Source organism: Mustela nigripes, chromosome 17 (assembly GCF_022355385.1).
Source record: "Mustela nigripes isolate SB6536 chromosome 17, MUSNIG.SB6536, whole genome shotgun sequence".
NCBI lineage: Eukaryota > Metazoa > Chordata > Mammalia > Carnivora > Mustelidae > Mustela > Mustela nigripes.
This window is the reverse complement of record NC_081573.1, coordinates 10967865-10988641: the sequence shown is the minus strand read 5'-3', so window position 1 is coordinate 10988641 and position 20777 is coordinate 10967865. Positions and strand designations below refer to the sequence as shown.

Genomic DNA, 20777 nt, shown 5'->3' with positions numbered 1-20777 from the left:
CTCTGCGCCGGGGTCGCACCCGTGTCACTGGCTGGCTTCGCGCGCCCTCCCTCTCACCGAAGGGCACTCCGGCCTCCTTCCTACCCCAGCCGGGCAGGCAGCACGCGCAGCCGCGCAGAACCCTCCCGTCGGGGCAGATACGCCAATGTAACCCCACAGGCGTCCCACACGGCGAGCACCGGCCCCCGGGTCTGAGGCAGCACACGAACGCGCTCCGCCAACAGGAGCCTCCGTGCCTCCTGCACGCGTCCGCTCCCCGCTCCCAAACGCCCCGCCCCGCACAGGGAAGCCCACGGTCCGGGACACGCGCCCGTTCCCACACCTGCCGTCCGTCTCCCGCACGCAGCCGCCACCACGCATCCCGAACAGTGCCGGCCACCACCGTGCACGCAGCCCCGGGCGCGTAGCTCGAGCCCCGCGTCACGCCCCCCCCCCACCGTCCCGGGCCCTTGACCCGGCACCATCCCCGACCTGCCACCCCGCGCCGCCTCACGACCCCGCGCCACCCCCGACCTACCACCCTGCACCTCCTCACAACCTCGCACCGCCCCGCGACCCCGCACAACTTCACCACTTTACAGACACGCATTCACACTCACCTCAGTCCCCAGGGATCGCGTCCGGGTAGCGCCCACTCCAAAATCTGCGCAGCATCCCGCGCCCGGCCGCGCCTGCGCACTCTCCTCCGTAACCCCAGACGCACCGCCAGCCCCGCCCCCTCACACGAGCAACACGTAGACCAGCCGCCGGCCCGCCCACTGGGCGTCCCCAAGAACTTCCAGCCCCGCCCCTAAACAAAGCCACGCGGCGCGCACGCGCTCACTCGCCTCTCCTGGGACCTTCCCACAGGCTGGCCTGAGCCCCACACCCCCCCTCCCGCCCTCGCAAGGCACGTACGTAAGCACTGCCGCGCAATCAGAGCGGCCCTGGGGGCGCTGCCGCACGCGCCGCGCCAGGCCCCGCCCCTGCACCATCCCATCTTTCACACGGGGCCGCGCACACCAGACCCTACCGCGCGGTGCGCGGACTCGCTCCTTCCGCTAAGTTACGTTGACGCCCTCAGGCGCAGTCTTTCCGTGATCCATTGACCCAAATCCAGCCTCCGCGGCTGGCCACCCTCATCGCGTGCACACCCGCAGATGCCCGTCCGGGGGCTTCTCGACCCAGCGCCCTCCACTTCGCACTGCAGGGCTCACCCGCGGGTGCTGCCGCGCGCACTCGCGCGTGCGCACTGCGAGCTCAGAATGCACGTCCTCGGGGCCTTTGGGGCGCCGCGCGGAGCGTCCCCGGAGGGCCAGGCCCAAAACGTGCGATTGAGGGACCCGGGCTTGCGCTGGCAGAGATCTGTCAGGCCGCAGTCGAAAGGACCCGCGGGAGGGACGGAGGAGGGATGCTCCTCCAGGCCCGCAGGGAATCCCACTGGCGCCTACGTAGAACGAAGAACCCCAGGATCCTTCGCGTGGCGTCTCCCCAGCCCGCAGCCCAAGTTTCCCCGGAGCTCCTGCGGCGCGCGATGACGTCACGGCCGAGCGCGGCGGCGGTGCCCGAGGCCCCGCCCCCTTCGCGGTTGGGGGTCTGAGAGGTGTGGGGCGTGCGCTGCGGTCGCGAACCCAGCGCCTGGTCGTCTGCGAGCGGGAGGCGCAGGGTGGGTCGTTGTGTGTGTCTCGGGGCGTGCGTGCGTCCCGCAAACGTGCGGACTTTGCCTGCTTTCGCACGACGGCAGAGCAGCTGTGACACGGATTCGTGGGGCCTAGGAGCTGAGCTGAGCTCCCACCTGACCCTGGGTCCCGGCCCTCGCGGCTGTGGGCAGTGCGCGTGCACAGAGGCTGCGTTTGTACAGGCGCGCGCTCGTGTAAGGACGCGTGTGAAACCACCGTTGGGACCGCGTGTGCAGGCTCCGTTCTTCTCCCCACCCTCAGACCGTCCTCTGACCCCGGCGGGCTCCTCCGCTCAGCCTGATTCCGACCCAGGGGCCGGGACGACTCTGACGCCCGCGGTTAGGAGCCCAGTGCCCGGGCCCGCGCCCACCCCGACCAGACAACAGCACCCAGTGCACCCGTCGGAGGTTCCCGTGACCCGCCTCTCCGGGTTCGACCAACACGCGAAGAGCGGTGCACGCGGTTCGGACAAACGTCCACTCACTAGGTCGCCAGCCGTCCTAAAACGGCCGGACAGAGTCCGCGGGACTGGGCTCCCGGCTTCGGCCGTGGCGGAGCCTCCGAGTGTTCGCCAGCCTGGAGGGCCCGGACAGAGGCTTCCTTACGTAGGCATGGCCGTTGGTGACTGGACTCAGTTTCCAGCCCCTCTTCCTTCCACAGAGCTGGGGGGGTGGGAGTGAAAGCTCGAGCCCTCTAGTCACTTGGTTGGCTCCCCTGACCACAGCCCCCACCCCAGGAGTCCCTTGTCCCTCCCCCCACCCCCACTCCCACACTGCGGCGCCTTTAACATGACAAAAGACACCCTTCACTCTCTCCTCCCTTAGGAATTCCAACGGTTTGGGGAGCTCAGCGCCAGGAAGGGGCAAAGGACTAGGACCTACTTCTTACTGCAAAGCGCGGTATTGCAGCCTGTTTGGTGCAAATCCAGGGTTTGTGGTTGCGCTGGCCTGACCGGATGAATGAACGAGTTCCCGGGGCTAGATACTAAGAGGAAATGTGTGAGGGACTAATTCTTGGATTTCCGATTGTGTGACAAAGCAGTGGTGATATGAAAATAGCAGTTACCAGAGATGATTATTAGGACTTTTACTACCACCCCTGCTGCTAGCACCTAGCACATCACAGTCCCTGGTCAAAAGTGTCTTTTCCACCTAAGGTTTGTTTTTGTATTGTGTTTTTCTAAGATTTTATTTATGTATCAAAGAGAGTACATGAATGGGGGTGGAAAAGGGAAGGGGGAGAGAGAGACGGAGAGAGAGAGAAACAGACTCCCCCTAGCAGGGAGCCCAGTGTGGGACTCCATCCCAGGACCCCAAGATGGTAACCTCAGTTGAAGGCAGATCCCCAACCGACGAACCCCTCCAGGAATCCCACACTTAAGGTTTTATTTAATCCTTTACCCTACTCAGAGTTGTTTCTAACTGAAATCTCTGGTTTCCAGGTGCATAAATGGAGGCACAAGGAGATTAGGAAAGTACTCACCCAAAGGAGCAGGGCTAGCAAAGGTCAGAGCTGATTTCCGAATCCAGGCCCTGGGGACTTCAAAACCCCTGTCCTGTTCACCCCTTCAGGGGTTTTTCCTTGGAGGAAGCTGCTTCTTGAACAGGAAGATTCTTCTGCACACCTGGTGGTGCTGGAACAAAGGGGATGGCCAAGAAAATCAAGAAAACCTGCAATCTGGCAGTTCTGTGTTTTCCTTAGATCACCTCCCAAGAGTGAGTATCATTCTTTCTGCTGTTTAGGGAAACTTTGGTGGGAAAGTTTGGGAAGCCATGCACCGAAGAGAGCTTTATGAATTTGGACACTGCATGGCTATAGAGAAACCAGAGGGCCAGGGCTGAGATGTCCTAAATCCTGGTAAGGCCCTGGTCTGCCCGTTTCTCTGAATGAGGCAGTCTCCCAATAATCCTGTGAATGTGTGGAAGGCAACAAGCTTGTACCGGAACCAGGCCCACAGTCCATTCCGTGTCTTTTGTTCTGTCGGTTTCTCTCGCTGGCCTCTGGAATTTGACTGACACCTTGAAGCTAACACCTGCTGTTGGGGAAGGCGAGTTCCCTCAGGAGTTCCCTCGGGTGGGGGTGGGGGTATCTACAGGCCCTGAGGCTGCTAAGTGAATTTGGGAATGAAGGTATGAATAAATAAATCCTGATAGTTTAAGCATACAAACCTGAGATTGAGAGACTGTGCAATTTCTTAACAAATGAAATTTTGAGAGCTCTGGGTTCAAGCCAGAAATTTCTGGCACAAAGTCACAATGATATTCTAGAGCTTGATCTTAAGCCACTTTAGTATTTCATTTATTCTTTTATTTATTCAATATATTCTTTAGTTTCTATTATGTGCAAGAATTTTGCCAAGCTGGTATAAAATAGTAGAATCATAACTAATAGAGGTGGTATCCACAATCGTGGAGATTGATGTAGGAAAGATGCGAGGGCTCAAAGCCAATGTCTAAAAAAGAATTCCTAAGACGTCTTTGGTGCAAAAAGGTGGTTTTATTAAAGCATGGGGCACAGGACCTGTGGCAGAAAGAGCCGCACTGGGGGTGGGTGGGGAGGTGCCTGGCTGGTTTAGTGGCTGAAACATCTGCCTTTGGCTCAGGTCATGGTCCCAGGGTCCTGGAATTGGCTTCCCTGGGCTCCCTGCTTCTCCCTCTGCCCCTGCCCCAAATCATGCTCTCTTCTCTTTCTCAAAATTAAAGAAAATCTTAAAAAAAAAAAAAATAGGAAGGAAGAAAGAAAGGAAGGAAGGAAAGAGCTACTACACTGGGGTCAGGAGGAGTGCCTTATTATATACTTTCAAGTTGGAAGAGGGTTAGGAATAGTGTAAGTCTCTACAGAATTTTGGAAGCAAGATTTTCAGGACTTTCAAAGGGCTAACTATTGTTACAAAAAGGCCATTTATTACCGTCTAATAAAACCTGAGTCATGAGACCCTTCAGATCTACATTGGTGGGTCATACGCCCGGAGATGAATGCCAACATGTATTTGAGGGGGTCTATGTAGAGATAAAGGAAGTTTCCAAAAGAATTTTTTTTTTAAGATTTTATTTATTTGACAGAGAGACAGTGAGAGCAGGAACACAAACGCGGGGGTTGGGGTGTGGGGAGAGGGAAAAGCAGGCTTCCCACCGAGCAGGGAGCACAGTGCAGGGCTCAATCCCAGGATTCCAGGATCATGACCTGAGCCAAAAGCAGAAGCTTAGCTTCACAACTGAGCCACCCAGGCGGCCTCCAACAGAATTTTTATATGTTAAAGGAGACTTAGAGGATGGGGGGGGGGGGTCTAGTGGAATTTCCTTTTACACTTAGCAAAGTGTCAACATCCTGGCAGCTGAGTTCCTAGAGGAATGTCACTCTGCCTTTTTCCAGGACTTGTCAGTGGGCTGTAAGTAATAAGGAAATTCAATAATTTTTCTTCTGCCTTCGTTTCTCACCTCAGAACTATAGAAGAAAGCGTTCTGGAGGATTGAAAGGAAAGAAAGGATGTCTCTTTCTCTGATAGAAGAGAGTCCTACAGATATGCCGTCACATGTAGCATCTGCTTCTTGTCTGAGAGGACTTGCTGCCCTCTAGCCCAAGAGAAGGCCCGTATAGTCTCTCATGCCAGCTCTTCCCAGGCACAGACTCACGGAGCCTTTGAGGCAAGGATAACAGCTGCCTATTTTGAGACGTTTTGTTGTGTGATAAAAACAAACTCACTAGGGGCATCTGGGTGGCTCAGTTAAAGCCTCTGCCTTTGGCTCAGGCAAGGTCCTGGAATCAGCCCCGCACTGGGTTCTCTGCTCAGCGGGGAGCCTGCTTCCTCCTCACTCTCTGCCTGCCTCTCTGCCTACTTGTGATCTCTGTCAAATACATAAATAAAATCGTCAAAAAAAAAAACCACAAAAAACTCACTCGTTTTAGAGTATCAGTCAGGTGTCCACCACGTGTCGCCATTGAAATCTGCAGTCACACACTTGGTTTCTTTACACCTGTCCCGGGCAGATCAGCAGGAGAAATTACTGCTTGCCCAAAACATTCTTAAGCAAACACATCTGGGCCACTGCGCTAATGAGTACCATAGCGTTCACTATTTCCACGTTCCATCCTCCCACAGCCCCCCGTCACACAGTCATGTGTGTCAAAACTGTTGTCTCTCCTCTACTTTACGACGACTGTCGTTTTCCTCTAATCTCCTCAGTGTATAGTGCCACCGTGCAGGTGGGGCAAATGGCAGAGTCGGCTTTAAATCCGAACACGTCAGCACCTATACTGCACGTACAGTGAGTGAGTGTTTCAGCCAGAAGGCAGACACCGACAACCTGGGCACACCAAAAAATCCCATGCTGTTCGAAGAAAACAACTCATATTTAAGGATATTTAAGGGCACAAACAAGTTAATCATTTTTTAAAAAGTGGGGAAAATTGATACTATGTTACTTAATCTGCAAAGACTGGGCTGCTGGAACTAAACTAAATACCTCATGAACTGCAGGAATTTATTTCTCATGGTCTGGAGCCAGACAGGAAGCTGTCGGTGTTTCTGACCGGCAGACACAGGCACACTCTTGCAAATCATTGCATTTTGTTGAATGTCCTATATAAAAGGTGCTCTTACCTACACCTTTCTGCCAGCCTAGTATATTCTGTATGATTGTGCAACTAGGCAGACAGACAGAACTTCCTGTCCTCCGATGACCGACCGATGACTGAGGATCAGGCTCCTCTGTTTCCCACAGACCTATATTTTACTTCTCCGATCACTACTGGAAATTTACACGGTTGATTGTGACGTCATATGCATGTGTGTTTGTGAGTGTTATAATATAAAACTGTATACAGCTAAATAAACAAAGCTTGAACAATGAACACATTTATATATAAAATGTATATATAAAGAAAACATGTTTATGTATAAAATTTATATGCAAAACCTGTATTTATGTAAAATATATTTTAAAAACTATAAACATAAACTACATAAACATTAAAACTCTAAATAAATAGGGGCTCCTGGCTGGCTCAGTCCATGCAGCATGCGACTCTTGACTTTGGGGTTGTGAGTTTGAGCCCCATGTTGGGTACAGAGATCACTTAAAAGAAATCTTGGGGTGCCTGGGTAGCTCAGTGGGTTAAAGCCTCTGATTTTGGCTTGGGTCATGATCCCAAGGTCCTGGGATTGAGCCCCACATTGGGCTCTCTGCTCAGCAGGGAGCCTGCTTCCTCCTCTCTCTAGGCCTGCCTCTGCCTACTTGTGATCTCTGTCTGTCAAATAAATAAATAAAATCTTTAAAAAAAATCAAAATTAAAAAAAAAAGAAAAAATAATTTTAAAACAAACTAAATATATAAACATAAAAAAAAATTATACATGTCTATAGAAAATGTTTTATATCTAAAACTTAACAAAATTTGTAAGTATGAATATATAAAATATTTTATGAAAAACATAAAACTAAATAAAACTAAACAAAAACTTGAAATTATAAACATAAAATATATGGGGGCACCTGGGTGGCTCAGGGAGCCTGCTTCCTCCTCTCTCTCTGCCTGCCTCTCTGACTACTTGTGATCTCTCTGTCTCTGCCAAGTAAATAAATAAAAAATCTTAAAAAACAAAACAAAACAAAAAAAAATAAAATATATGTGCTTATACATAATTTTTATGTTCAATTGTTTTGAAAGTGTGCAATTTTCACAATTTTCACTTATATTTTCCTTTGTATCCTAGAGTTGTTTAATGGAAATATTTTATAATTTCTTGTTGTAAACATCTTTATGTTTTCATTTTCTCCTTTAAATCTCTTCATTTCCTACATGTGAGCATAAATGTCACTTGTCATGTCAATTTTTGGAGGTATGGATGCTTTCTTTGTAACCTGACCAAATATATGGTCATAGGAAAAGGATTCTATGTATGTTTGAAAAGAGGTTTATTTTCTTTTTCTCTTCTTTTTTTTCTTTAAGATTTTATTCATCCATGATAGAGAGAGAGAGAGAGAGCGCGAGTGCACGAGCAGGGGAAGAGGCACGAGGAGACGGAGAAGCAGATTTCCCCCCACCCAGCCAGGAGCCAGGAGCCTGACATGCGGCTCCATCCCAGTACCCTGGAAATCATGACCTGAGCCGAAGGCAGACACTCAATCATCTGAGCCACCCAGGAGCCCCAGAGGTTTATTTTCTGTTGTCTGTGGTCTGCTCATTTCCTGGCCCTGCGTAGGAAAATTCTGAAGAAATAAAGGCAGAGACAGGCCACCCCAAAGGTGTCCCTGGGTAGACTTTTAGTCCTTAGTTAGGCTCCGAAGGAATCAGGAGAAACAGTGGCTACCTGAACACTTCGTTATAAACTTGCTCCGAGAAACAGAAGTGGGAAGAAACAGACTAAATTGTTGACAGTGGCCATCTATGTAGAACAATTATTTTCAATATTTATCTTGATAGCTTACACTACCCTCCCCTCTTTTTTTCTAAAATAAGAAGTTCTTACTCTTCCCAATGTAAAGCCAGACCACATTATTATGGCTAAATCATGGGAGGCCATCCTTATCCATTTACCACAATTCTATCTGATAATAAATAAATTATCTTTGAGATATTTCTCCCTCAGTATAATGACTAAGCAGAAAGGGATGTGGTTGGAACCACTAAAGAGCTTTAGGTCCCCTAATCGCTGACAGTTCAGTTCCTCCGGTTGGACCCCTTCCTGTGGAAATCAAAGAGCGATGCCCCAGGCACAGACCTGAGCTTCTCCCAAAAGGGGGGCCCCACGGGAGCACTCAGGACAACTTCCCAGCAGCTCCCACCCCGGCAGCACTGTCTCCCCCAGAGAAGGAGCCACAGTTATTGGAAGGTCCTGGTTAAAACTGCCCAGCTCTGAGCAGGGCAAGTCGGTGGGCGGCAAAGGAGACAGGACACACGTGATGCCCCTCATTCTAATTGTCCAGTGTCTGTGGGGCATAGCACAGGGCGAGAGGGTGCGCGTCTAGCCCAGGAGACCCATCTCTCAGTGCCATCCTCAAATGTTCCTGGACTATGAGAGCAGATTAATTGGGTATCCGGGAAGCATGAGTTCCTCTCTCTGGAACTTGAGAGAAATGGCCCATTTCTTGCAAAGGAGAGATCAACAATAGCACCCTTTTTATTCAGAGGGATGAAAAGGATTCTGGAGGAAATGAATAAGCATAGACAGTATTTGCAGTACTGAGGGTTTTTTTTTTTTTTTAAGATTTTATTTATTTGAGACAGAGAAAGAGAAGGAGAGAGAACACTAGCAGGGGGAGCAGCAAAGGGAGAAGGAGAAGCAGGCTCCCCACTGAGCAGGCAGCTCAATGCGGGACTTGATCCCAGGACACTGGGGTCCTGACCTGAGCCCAAGGCAGACGCCTCACTGACTAAGCCACCCAGGCGCCCCAACACTGATGCTTCTCCTGGTGGCAAATTCATAGGCGCTTTGGATCTCGTTGCACAAAGCTTGACGACTGATTTCTTACTCACCCTGGTCACTTTCATGTGCGTGATGTGTTCCTGGCAGCTAGATGGACCCCGGTGTGCGGGCGGCCAGATCGAATGGAGAGACGGATCACAGCCTTTCTCACCACCAGTAGCTCTAATCTTTGGGGGCCACGAAGTGGCCTATAGAGAGAGTTTGGCTTGACACAGTTCGGGGAGGGGTCATACTGTTCCACAGGGTCCGGCAGGCGGAGGCCAGGGGCACTGCCAACATCTCACAGTGGACACACCACTCTCCCTGAAGAGCTGCCCTGACCGAATTTCACCAGTGAGGGGGCTCACAAGCCCTGCCTTACATGGACAGAAACTTCTTCCATGTGACTTTTCAACGGATTCATAGTTCTGCGTTTTGCAGTATCCTCTGATTTAGCCAATCCTCCCAACTGCTCATACAGTTTCTCCCTTAAATATACTGTCATTCCCAGGGTGCCTGGGTGGCTTAGTTGGTGAAGTGTCTGCCTTTGGTTCAGGTCATGATCCTGGGGTCCTGGGATCAAGTCCTGAAGTCAGGCTCCCTGCTCAGTGGGGAGCCTGCTTCTCTCTCTGCCTGCTGCTCCCCCTGCTTGTGCTCTCTGTCAAATAAATAAAATCTTAAAAAAAAATTTAAAAAGCCTTCCTCCAGACTGAAGGGGGTACCAGGCCCCCCCTGGAAAAGGATGCCTCACCCGCTCTGTGGGCTGAGATGCCCGTTGGGACTCTGCTGTGGTGCCTTCTGGGCTCTGCACCAGCCTCCAGCCCACCTGAGCAAGGGGCTCCCAGGTCTCCCTCTGAGAGGCCTGGTGATGGGCTTATCGGCGGCGTCATCGACCTGACTCTGATCAGAAGTTACTCCCTCCTGCACTTCACCTCAAGACCACTTTGCAGAGCTCTGCCATGTGAACAGGGAAGTGGGGGGCATGGGTTATGGGGATGAGGTTGTGGGGGACTAGTCATGCCCGCAGGGACATTTCCCATGACACACAACTCCTTGTCAACTTCCATTCCAGTCTGCTGTGTCTTACAACACCCTGCGTGTCCCCATTCTGGACTTCAGGGACATGGTGTCCCTGGCCCTTCAGAAGACTGACTCTGCCTTGGTCACTAGGGCCTCATTCCTAACCACAGCTGTCACAGCACCCTCCCTCCGGCTCTGGTGGCTAGAGCAACCAGATTGACTCTTTCCATTCCAGTGGCAAGATACCTGGGACTTTACAAAATTCCCCTGGTGAGTAGCCCTGTGACCTCCATTATTATGCTTAATTACATCCCTATTACAAGCATCACTGGCTTTCTTTTCTTTCAAAAAATTTATTTATTTGAGAGAGAAAGTACGCGGAGCAGGGTGAGGAACAGAGGGAGAGGGGGCATCCTCAGGCAGACTCCCCGCTGACACAGGCTCAGTCCCACAACCCCGAGATCAGGACCCGAGCTGAAATCAAGAGCCTAACGCCCAACTGGCCGAGCCATCCAGTCGCCCTGGCTTCTTATTTTCACAAAACCAGTCAATTCTTTTGAGCCTCCTGGTCCTACACTACAAAGTGAGGAATACGACAGTCTTCCTGGAGGCTGTGGAAGGATGGGGGAATGACATGAGGGTGAGGGGTGAGGACAGGCGAAGTCCCAGTGTGGTGGCATTTTGATTCTTCCCTCCTCGTCTCCATCCGTCTATTCCTTCACCTTCCTGTTATCACTGGCAGTTCTGTGCACCACACACTGACGTATCTGAAATCATATTAAGATCTCACACCCTCTGATCGTCAGGCTACCAGCCTTTCAAGTTCTTGGGTGACAGTCGTATCTTGCCCAAGAGATACTATTTACACATCACAACCCTTACAAAAACGGTCGTGATAGTGGCAACCCTTGAAGGAGCATGCTGACGTTGCTGGGATTTTTCTAAGAAATTCTCATCTTGGAGAATCTGCAGTAGAGAGGAATGCCTTCACTCTTGGCTGGGGATTTCAGAAGCCGTGAGCCCCAACCCCTGTACCACAGGGGAGCAGAAGAGAAATGGTGCATGGAGTGTTCTCAAAAGAAGGCCTGATTTCACTGTTCGTTCTTTCATGTGTTCCTGCCTGGCTGTCAGAGAGAGGTCTGTACCCATGGTGTTTTCAGGCTTCAGACTTGGATTCAAACGCAGCTTTTAAAAAGAAAGATATACAAATAAACACCAAAAACAATTGTCTGGCCCTATGAATGACTTAGTCACATGACATATTTCAAAAAATGCTATGGAAGGATATTCTCTCTTCCTATTTAATCTAGCTTGTGTTCGGTGCCAGACAAATGGGGCTAGCCAGCCAGAGAGAAAGAGAGCGATTCTGAATTATGTCCAGCATGCTGAAAGATGGGACAGAGGCACAGTGGTACAGTGCAGTGGTTGCCATAGAAACTGAGACACATTCCAATTAAAGTAGCTTTCTCGAAAGGGGAAGTGGGATTTGAATTTTAACTTAAGAGATGAGATATTTACCCACCACGCCATGCCCGCAAATGACACCCTTTCAACAAAAGAGAAAAGAGTGTTGAGAAGCCTGGGGATCTGTTACGTTGGCATCAGACATGCAAGTTTTATAGCGCGCTCTCCCTGGTATCCATGTTTTCTCTCACTCCTCCCAAATCGTTGTACCTTTCATCCTGCTTTTTTTTTCCTTTTAAGATTTTATTTGAGAGAGAAAGAGCACATGAGCAGGGGTGGGGGGAGCAGAGCAAGAGGGAAAGGGAGATTCCCTGCTGAGCAGGGATCCCAATACGGGGCTGGATCCCAGGACCCCAGGTTCATGACCTGAGCCGAAGGCAGACAGTTAACCAGCTGAGCCAGCCAAGGATCCACCCTTCAACTTTCTTGGTGCAAAGAAATGTCAATTTTACTATAAATTAAAAAAAAAATCCATAGAAATAAAATCTTATTTATTTATTTATTTATTTATTTTTACTTTATAATTTTTTTTTATAAACATATATTTTAAAAAGGTGAGGGAGGGGCACCTGGGTGGCTCAGTGGGTTAAGCCTCTGCCTTCGGCTCAGGTCATGATCTCAGGGTCCTGGGATCGAGGCCCACATGGGGCACTCTGCTCAGCAGGGAGCCTGCTTCCCTCCCTTTCTCTCTCTGCCTGCCTCTCTGCCTACCTGTGATCTCTCTCTCTCTCTCTGTGTCAAATGAATAAATAAAATCTTAAAAAAAAAATAAAAAGGTGAGGGAGAGCCTGGCTGGCTCAGTCTGTGGGGCATGCAACTCTTAATCTCTCGGTTGTGAGTTCAAGCTCCACACTGGGTAGAGAGGGAAAAAAATAAAATTAAAAAAAAAAAAAGAGAGAGAGAGAGAATCCACATAAAATTCAAATCCGTAAAAAATAAAATAGTACTTAATTTAAGATTGAATCAAGAGCGAAGAAAAACGGGGCAGGGCCAACTTAAGACCCAGACCTCATGAGTCCTCATACCCACGACTCCTGCCTTACTTCTAGAGAGTCCATTTCACAAAGCCCACGGAAAAGAAATCTCCCTCGATGCCATAGAGTTATCCTTGCTAAGTTTGAAATTATGGAGAAATGTTTCCAGAAGTTTCGGCAGTCTTTATGCCAGTGCCGCCTCAAAGGCAAGGACATTCAGCAAGAGTGCCATCAGGCAGGTGGCTGGGAGGGGTCCCACAGGCAAGCTCTCTTGCATTGACAAATCCTCCATTTTCTGTTTGTTGAAGTCGCTACCCTGCTCCGGGCAGTCCCTTGTCTTTGGGCAGAGCCGCCTCCCACTTGCTTCCGTGAGCGCTGCAGATGCCTCGTGCCCAGCAGTGTGATCCCATTGACTCAACACGGTGTTTGGGGTTTGGAAGGCGCCGAACAACAGCGGCCACAGACCACACGGTTTCTCTGTCGTCCGCGGCGGCTTTTGCACAACAGTGACAGAGTCCGACAATTATGATGGAGGTTGGGTGCTGGCAAGTCTGAAATATTTGCCATGTAAGTCCTTTACAGTAATAAAGTTGGATGGTCCCTGATTTGCACAGGCGAGTGGAGTCTAATTATTTATAACGGGAAAGACTGGAACACCCAGTGCTTTGTTCTTTGGGTCCTTCACATTTCTCCATTTTCCAGCAAATTCTCTGCCCTGATTCTTGCACCGCTAATGTAATACGGCATTGCAAAGTCCTGTACCCCCCATGCTTCATCTTCTGGAATCTGCATCACAAGATACTAGTGGGAAGAGGGGGCAGATACGGTCTGTCCCCTCATCCCCTCTATGTGTTTGCATCTGGGGTGTTTATTAATAATAACAATAACGAGTGTCAAATGTGTCATGCCTTTTACAGAAGAAGCCAGAAAAGAAATGATAAAAAGAAATGGAAATGGTTACTTCCAGAGAATCCATGGAAATGAGATGTGAATGAAACCTCCCTTTGTCTAAATTTTTACATAAATTTCACTTTCTAAAATTTCACCTTAAAATATTTATTTATTGACAGAGAAAGCACAAACAGGGGGAGCAGCAGGCAGAAGGAGAAGCAGGCTCCCCGCCAAATGGGGAGATCAAAGCAGGGCTCGATCCCAGGACCCCGAGACTGTGACCTGAGCTGAAGGCGGATGCTTAATGACTGAACTACCCAGGCACCCTAAATTTGACTTTTGAACCATGTGGACATTGTACATATTAAAACTTAAAAAATAATTCTATTTTATTTTTTTAAACAGTTTATTTATTGGGGTGCCTGGGTGGCTCAGTTGGTTGAGTGTCCCAACTCTTGATTTCAGCTCAGGTCATGATCTCTGGATCCTGAGATGAGCCCCGTGTCTGGCTCTGTGCTCAGCATCGGGTTGGCTTATCCCTCTCTCTCCCCGTCTGCCCTTCCTTGCACTTGTGCATTCTCTCTCTCTCTCTAAAGTAAATAAATAAAAATTTTAAAACAAAACAATTCTATGGGCACCTGAGTGGCTTAAGCATCTGCCTTCGGCTCAGGTTGTGATCCCAGGGTCCTGGGATCAAGCGAGCCCCTCATCAGGCTCCCTATGCAACAGACAGTCTGCTTCTCCTTCTGCCCCAGCCCCCCACTTTGAGCTCTCTCTCTCTCTAATTAATAAATATTTTTTAAAACTCTAAAGATTTATTTAGAGAGAGTGTGCAAGTGAAAGGGAATCTCAAACAGACTCCACACTGAGCAGAGCCTGACGTGGGCTCAAACTCACAACCCAAGATCATGACCAAAGTCAAGAGTCGGACACTTGACCAACTGAGCCTCCGGGCACTCCCAAGAGTCAGTTTTATAAACATCTAAAGCTGTGTGGCCTTGAGGAGGGCACTGAACCTCTCTGTGCCTGTCTGGGTAACAGCAGAGTCCACCTCAATGACTCTGGGTCATTGAAACTCATAGAAACTCAATGAAATCACTTATATATTGCACTTGGCAAAACATCTAGCTTGTGCCTAGGGCTAAAGAAATGTTCGCTATTATAAACTACTGGCTTTAAGGCTGAGCTAATAATCACTACCCTTCAAGTTGCAGGGAAAATGATATGACAATAATGCAGGTAAACCATGGGACACGTAACAGGCACTCAATAAAAAGCCACTGAATGTTAAGGGTCTCCAGAGAACCAGACCCACACAGTGCAGAGTCCGCGCAGGGTCACACGAAGAGATTATGACGAGTTGGCTTGTGTGTTTATGGGGTCTGGGAAGACCGACAGCCTGCCGTCGGCACGCTGGACACCCAGGAAAGCCTGTGTTGCATATTCCAGGGTCAGGGTCAGCCTGAGAGAATCTGCCCTTCACCCACTGTTTTGGGCTTTTTGTGCTATTTGGGCCCCCAGCCAGCTGGGTGCTGCCCGTCGGCGTCAGTCGGTCTGCGGAGGCAGATGCCAACGTCTTCTGGAAACATCCTCCGACTCCCCCAGAACTCAGCTTTAACTGAGTGAGCTGTCCACGATCCAATCAAGTTGACACATAAAATTCACCACTGCGGTCGCCAAAAACGGGGTGAGGACTCCACTGATTTTAATAAAAAATCCTGCAAGACCAAACAAATAGGTATCATGAGATGGCGGGCCACAGGCTACACAGCCAGCCTCTGGATGTGTTTGGCCAACACAGCGTTCACAAAACAATTTCTCTGAGTATCCGTCTCTAAAAATAGAGACACTTTCCACGTGAACTGGGATTTCTTGGGGGGGAAAATCACAATTGAGGGGAATTCTAGGTCTGCATCCCTGCGTGGCAACACTCTTCTAGGGATTTGGGATGGATTCCATCTTCAACTATCCCCATTGCTCCCCATGACTCCCAGCCTGCCAGCATCCCTCACCTGCACCATCTGCCTGGTGAGAACCGAGTTCAAGAACCGCAGCTCACAAGCAAACCCCCTCATTGAGCTCGGCTGCGCAATGGCGCCATGCGGCCACCAGGTGGCACCATGGCGTGTGCCGTTCAACCACTAGAGGGCGCGCGAGTACTCCCCTGGGGCCCAGCAGCCTTCAGAAAGCTACTCCCATCGGAGGTGGTCCTGCTGGGTGCTGGGAGCACCAGGTGTGACTTCCTTATTCCTCATAAGGGAGTTGTGCCTCCTGAATGGCAGCAAGGGGAACTGAGGCTCAGAGAGAGGCCGCATTTGTAAAACCAGGCAAAGCATCTCTCCGGGGGGCCAGAGGGGTTTAAGGACCTACTGTGTGTCCCAGGTTTGGCAGAACTGCTGCTGCTCCGGGTGTACTCCGCAGACCGCACCTCGTGACTTTTATTATCAGAGTTGCTGAGTCATGATAACTAGATGCATCTGACCGTCGGCCCTGTGGCTGCCCCTGACAGTGAGGGAACCAGACACTGGGCTGGTCCACAGCACGCTGAGTCACAGCCACATTACTCAGCCTCCTTGGCGTTTGGTGTGAGTAGAACATGGGCAGAGTGACGTACCACCTTTTCCCTCTTTCACCCAATCTGTCCCTTCCTTTATACCGCACAGCACTTCTTCCCAGAAGTCCTCCTGGAGAAACCCTGGCCCTGCCTTCCCCTCTCCGAGCGTGGGGGAAGGAAGTACTGACTTGCTTGTGATCCCTTGAGATCCCATACTTTTCCTCATCACAGCACGTGCCACACTCAGGGCTGCGTATCTGTCTGCCCACCGCCTGCCCACACCACCCCATCCCAAAGGACGCTGAGGTACAGCTGTCACCCTCGCCCCAGCATGGGCTCTGAGTTCCAGGAATGATTGAGGAGGTGCTTCTTGGGGTAAGATGTCCTGGCCGCCAGCCTGGACTGGGCACCGGAGGAGCTCCTTCTCCCTTCCCGTCTGAGTGAGACAGAATCGACGCGTAGTAGGTAATACCATGTGAACTTAAGGTACACAGTGTGGGGACTCCACACCCTTGTGTTGCCAAAATTATCGCTACTGTTCACTAATGCCTCCGTCCAGCTGTGCAATTACCATTTCCTTAAAAATTGGAGCAGCACTGGGCACCTGGGTGGCCCAGTCAGGGGGGGCATCCTTCGGCTCAGGTCATGATCCCAGGCTCCCGGGACCGAATCTCACATGGGGCTCCCTGCTCAGCGGGGAATCTGCTTCTCCCTCTGCCCCTCCCCTGGCTCATGATCTCTCTCTATCTCTCTCTCAAATAAATAAAATCTTAAAAGAAAAAAATTGGAGCAGTACCCGCTGGGGCCAAATGAAGCCCAGTCTCTGGGACGGAGGCTCCAGGTGACCCCAAAGTAAATGGAAGCGTGCGGCGCAGATCCTGGTGCTTCTGTCACGATCTCGTTTAAGTCAAAAGAGAGCAGGAGCCTTTCTTGGGGGGAATGGGGCCCCAGGAATCTAGAAAGGGGTTCCATGTTCTGACTCTGCCTCTAACTGCAATGCCTGTTGTCTGCGGGTGTCACTAGTAATTCTCTGACACCAGTGGGGCGTCCTACAATTCAACCCAGTTCTGATGCCATTACCACACAGTGCATCACATCCCACAGGTGAAGGGCTCGGTCCCATAAGACTGCCCTCCCCCAACCTTCAGACACCAATCCAGGTTGTCCCTGAGCTTCTGACCAAACAGCTGTCAATCAGAGGGTCCCAGGACCCCCTCCTCAGGCTCAATTAATTTGCTAGAGCACCTCACAGAATTCCAACTCACTAGAAAACTGGTTTATTATAAAAGCAGGTAACTCGAGAACAGCCAGATGGGAGAGATGCTTAGGGCCAGGTATGGAGGAAGGGTGTGTGGAGACCTCCCCACATCTGCCCTCGTTCACCAACCTGGAAGCTCTCAGAAGCCCGCCCTTTCAGGGTTTTGTGGTGGTGCATTATATAGGCATCACTGACGAAATCACTGGCCATTGGTGTTGGATTCAACCTCCGGCCCTTCTCCCAACCCCAGAGGTCAGGGATGGGACTGGAAGTTGCCACCAGCCAAGACTTGGTTGGTTGGTTCCCTTGGTAACCAGACCCACCCCTGGGTGTTTGCTCAAAGTCCCTTCATACATCAGTTAAAAGCACCTTCATCACTGAAGCAGCTCTCAGGAATTCCCAGGTTTTAGGAGCTCTGTGCCAGGAATGGGGATGAGGACCAAATAAATATTTGTTTTTATAAATCACTATTATATCATTCTAATCAGAGGAGGGAAAATATCGCGGCTAACTGGGGAGGTTCTGACATTCAGCAGATGTGCTGGGCCTGCCCAACTGAGAAAGCCTGCTCCAGGCGTGACTTTCTTATTGGCGAAATGGGGACTGTCAAGGGTAAACTATATTCGCGGGTTACAGTGAAGGTTTAGTAAACAGCAAAGTGTGCCTGTTTTACATACTTCACCACATAACAAATAGTCAGTCACTGCAACTATCATTAGTGATACGAATTCTATTAAACAGCTAATATGTATCATTTTTAAAAAGGTTTTTATTTATTTATGAGAGAGTGAGAGAAAGCATGAGTGGGGGTGGGGGGAGGTAGAGGCAGCAGGAGAAGCAGGCTCCCTGATGAGCTGGAAGTCAGACATGGGGCTCAATCCCATGACCCTGAGATCAAGAGCTGAGCAGAAAGCAGACTCTTAACTGACTGAGCCACCCCAGCGCCCTAAGCTGATTTTTAAAAGCAGAAAAATATTTTTCAAAAAATATTTTATTTATTTATTTGACAGAGAGACATCACAAGTAGGCAGAGCACCAAGCAGAGGGAGAGGGAGAAGCAGGCTCTATGCTGAGCAGAGAGCCTGATGTGGGGCTCGATCCCAGGACCCCGAGATCGTGACCTGAGCCGAAAGGCAGAGGCTTAACCCACTGAGCCACCCAGGCACCCAAAGCAGGTTATTTTTAAGAAACTGCAAACACAAGACAAGCTCTAAAAACTGAGTCATGACCCTTTGTAAGTGACATTTACATTTCTAAGGGAAATTTCCATTTGTGAGGGTGTCTCTGTATATGAGGGCTAGGACTCGAAATTTCTAGGAAGTTCCTATCAATGGAAAATCTGCACAAGGACCTGCTCTTGCTCGCTGGGCTTTTCAAGGTACCTCCATGACTGACTTCTACCACCTTCTGTCTCCAGGGAAGCTGGTATTAGAGGCAATGGCTTCCACCACTTCACTCACTCCATTTTCCTGGGTCTCTCCCTTATGCACAGGAGGTACTAACCTTATGAAGCTTTTGGTTTCCTCCTGTTAATCTGTCTTATACCATTTTAATGATCAGACCAGCCAAAGAGCCTAGAGGAGAAGGGCACACTTTTATGCCCCTCTGAGTTGGCTGCTTGGGGAGGGAAGTGAGGGCTGGGTGTTGGCATTTCGCTTGGACCCTGAGAAACACCCCAACTGGCAGCTCATGTCGGCATTAATAAAGTAGGGGCGTTGCCTAGATCAGTGGTCAGTTTGGGTTTTCTTAAGCGATCCAACCATTGCCAAATGACCTCTTGCCTACATGAGGAGGCGGTGGGGTGGACAACAGCCTCTTCCCATACGATTCCCACACCCCACACCCCGCCCCGCAGCAGGAATGCTGCCGCTGGTACACCACCAGCCTAGCTCTAGACCAGCTCTCATGGGCGAGCGGAGAAATAAGTGGTAACAGCATTACAGGGAAGCCTCCTGAGGCTTCACTGCGTGAAGTACGACGTGGCGCCCACATCACACACCAGCCCCTGGATGCTGGGCTTCCGGCCCATCTTTGCTTCTGCACAAGTTGGCTACAGATTCAGAGGCTCCCACTAGTACGGGGCTGGTACAAGTCAGGAAAGCACTATATTTATGGTTATACCTTTATTACAAAATATATTGTGGGGAGGAAAAATGACAGAGTCAGAGAGAGAGATAAAGGTCTGGTCCCTTCAACCCTTTATAAGAACGCCATCCACCCCAGGGACTCCACCACAAAGACCTCGTCCAAACCCAATCACTTCCCAAAGGCCCCACCTGTGAACACCAAAATATTAACACTTAGGGATTCAACATATGGATGGAGGGGTGGACACAACAGCTTCTAGAAGCTGGAAGAAACAAAGAAACGGAGTCTTCCCTGGGCTGTTCACTTAGCACAAGGGGTAACTTGGCAACTGTTTGGGGTAAATTTTCTACCCTTCTGAGGGTTTTCTGGATGGCCTAAGAATTAAACTGACATGGGACAGATGCACAGGGGAAAACCAAATTTAATTCTGCACATGCAGGATCCCCACATACACGAGAGGTTTCAAGACAGAGAGGAAGGCTAAGGCAGGTCTCCGTGCCACGCAGAGCTGAGGACGGGGCTGGGGGCCAGAGCCTCAGAGGGGAGCAGGGCACTAAGAACACACGTGTTGTAATAGATGTCTGCCCTGCCCTGCAGATGGGGCCCTCAGATAAAACCTGTCTTCGGTAACAGCTCTAATTCTGGAAAAGACCCCCAGTTTGGAGTCTTCTAGGTAGTTAGTTAAGTGAAGGGCAAAAGTTTCTCTGGGGCCTACAGGGTCTCGATCACCTTCAGCCCCAAATAGCCCAGATGCCAAAGCCAAAGTGGGCCAAAGACCTCTTTAGGATTTAGGAATGAAAACATTAATGAATGTTAGAGCACAGCACATCAGTTATAGACGGTCTGGTCAGTGTTGCTCAACCCCACCACACATTAGAATCTTCTGAGGAGTTTTACTACATCGTGCACTGGGTTGTGACCCCGACAATCTGAACGCTCTCCAGCGGTGGACATGGGCACAGTATTATTTTTTTACAGCTCCCAAGTGGCTCTGAGGTACAACCAAGATTGAGAACCAATGAATCTACAAAGTTTTGGGGTTTTTTAAGATTTCATTTTTAAGGGGCGCCTGGGTGGCTCAGTCAGTGAAGCGTCTGCCTTCAGTTCAGGTCATGATCCCAGGGTGCTGGGATAGAGTCCCACGTCAGGCTCCTTGCTCAGTGGGGAGCCTGCTTTTCCCTCTCCCTCTGCCTGCTTTCCCCCTGCTTGTGCGCGCTCTATGTCAGATAAATAAATAAAATCTTTAAAAAAAAAAGATTTTATTTTCACATAATCTCTACAGCCAACATGGGGCTTGAACTCATAATCCCAAGATCAACAGTGGCATGCTCTACCCACTGAGCCACCCAGGTGCCCCTCTACAAAGTAGATTTTTAAAATGAAAGTTCAGGGCGCCTGGGTGGCTCCATTGGTTAAGCAACTGCCTTCAGCTCAGGTCATGATCCCAGAGTCCCAGAATCAAGTCC

The 20777-nt window shown here is 50.1% G+C and overlaps 1 protein-coding gene across 5 annotated transcripts in view; it reads right to left on the bottom strand.

Annotated features, from left to right (window-relative positions):
- ZNF667 (zinc finger protein 667) overlaps window positions 1–20777 on the bottom strand; it is a 48225-nt gene that overhangs the window by 25621 nt on the left and 1827 nt on the right. Inside the window, exon 1 of one of the 5 annotated variants that reach the window (XM_059383186.1) lies at window positions 3141–3223. The exons of 1 other annotated variant lie outside the window; for it this stretch is intronic. The gene's annotated coding sequence lies outside the window, so the exon portion shown is untranslated. 3 more of the 5 variants (XM_059383188.1, XM_059383189.1, XM_059383185.1) reach the window with 3 other exon arrangements.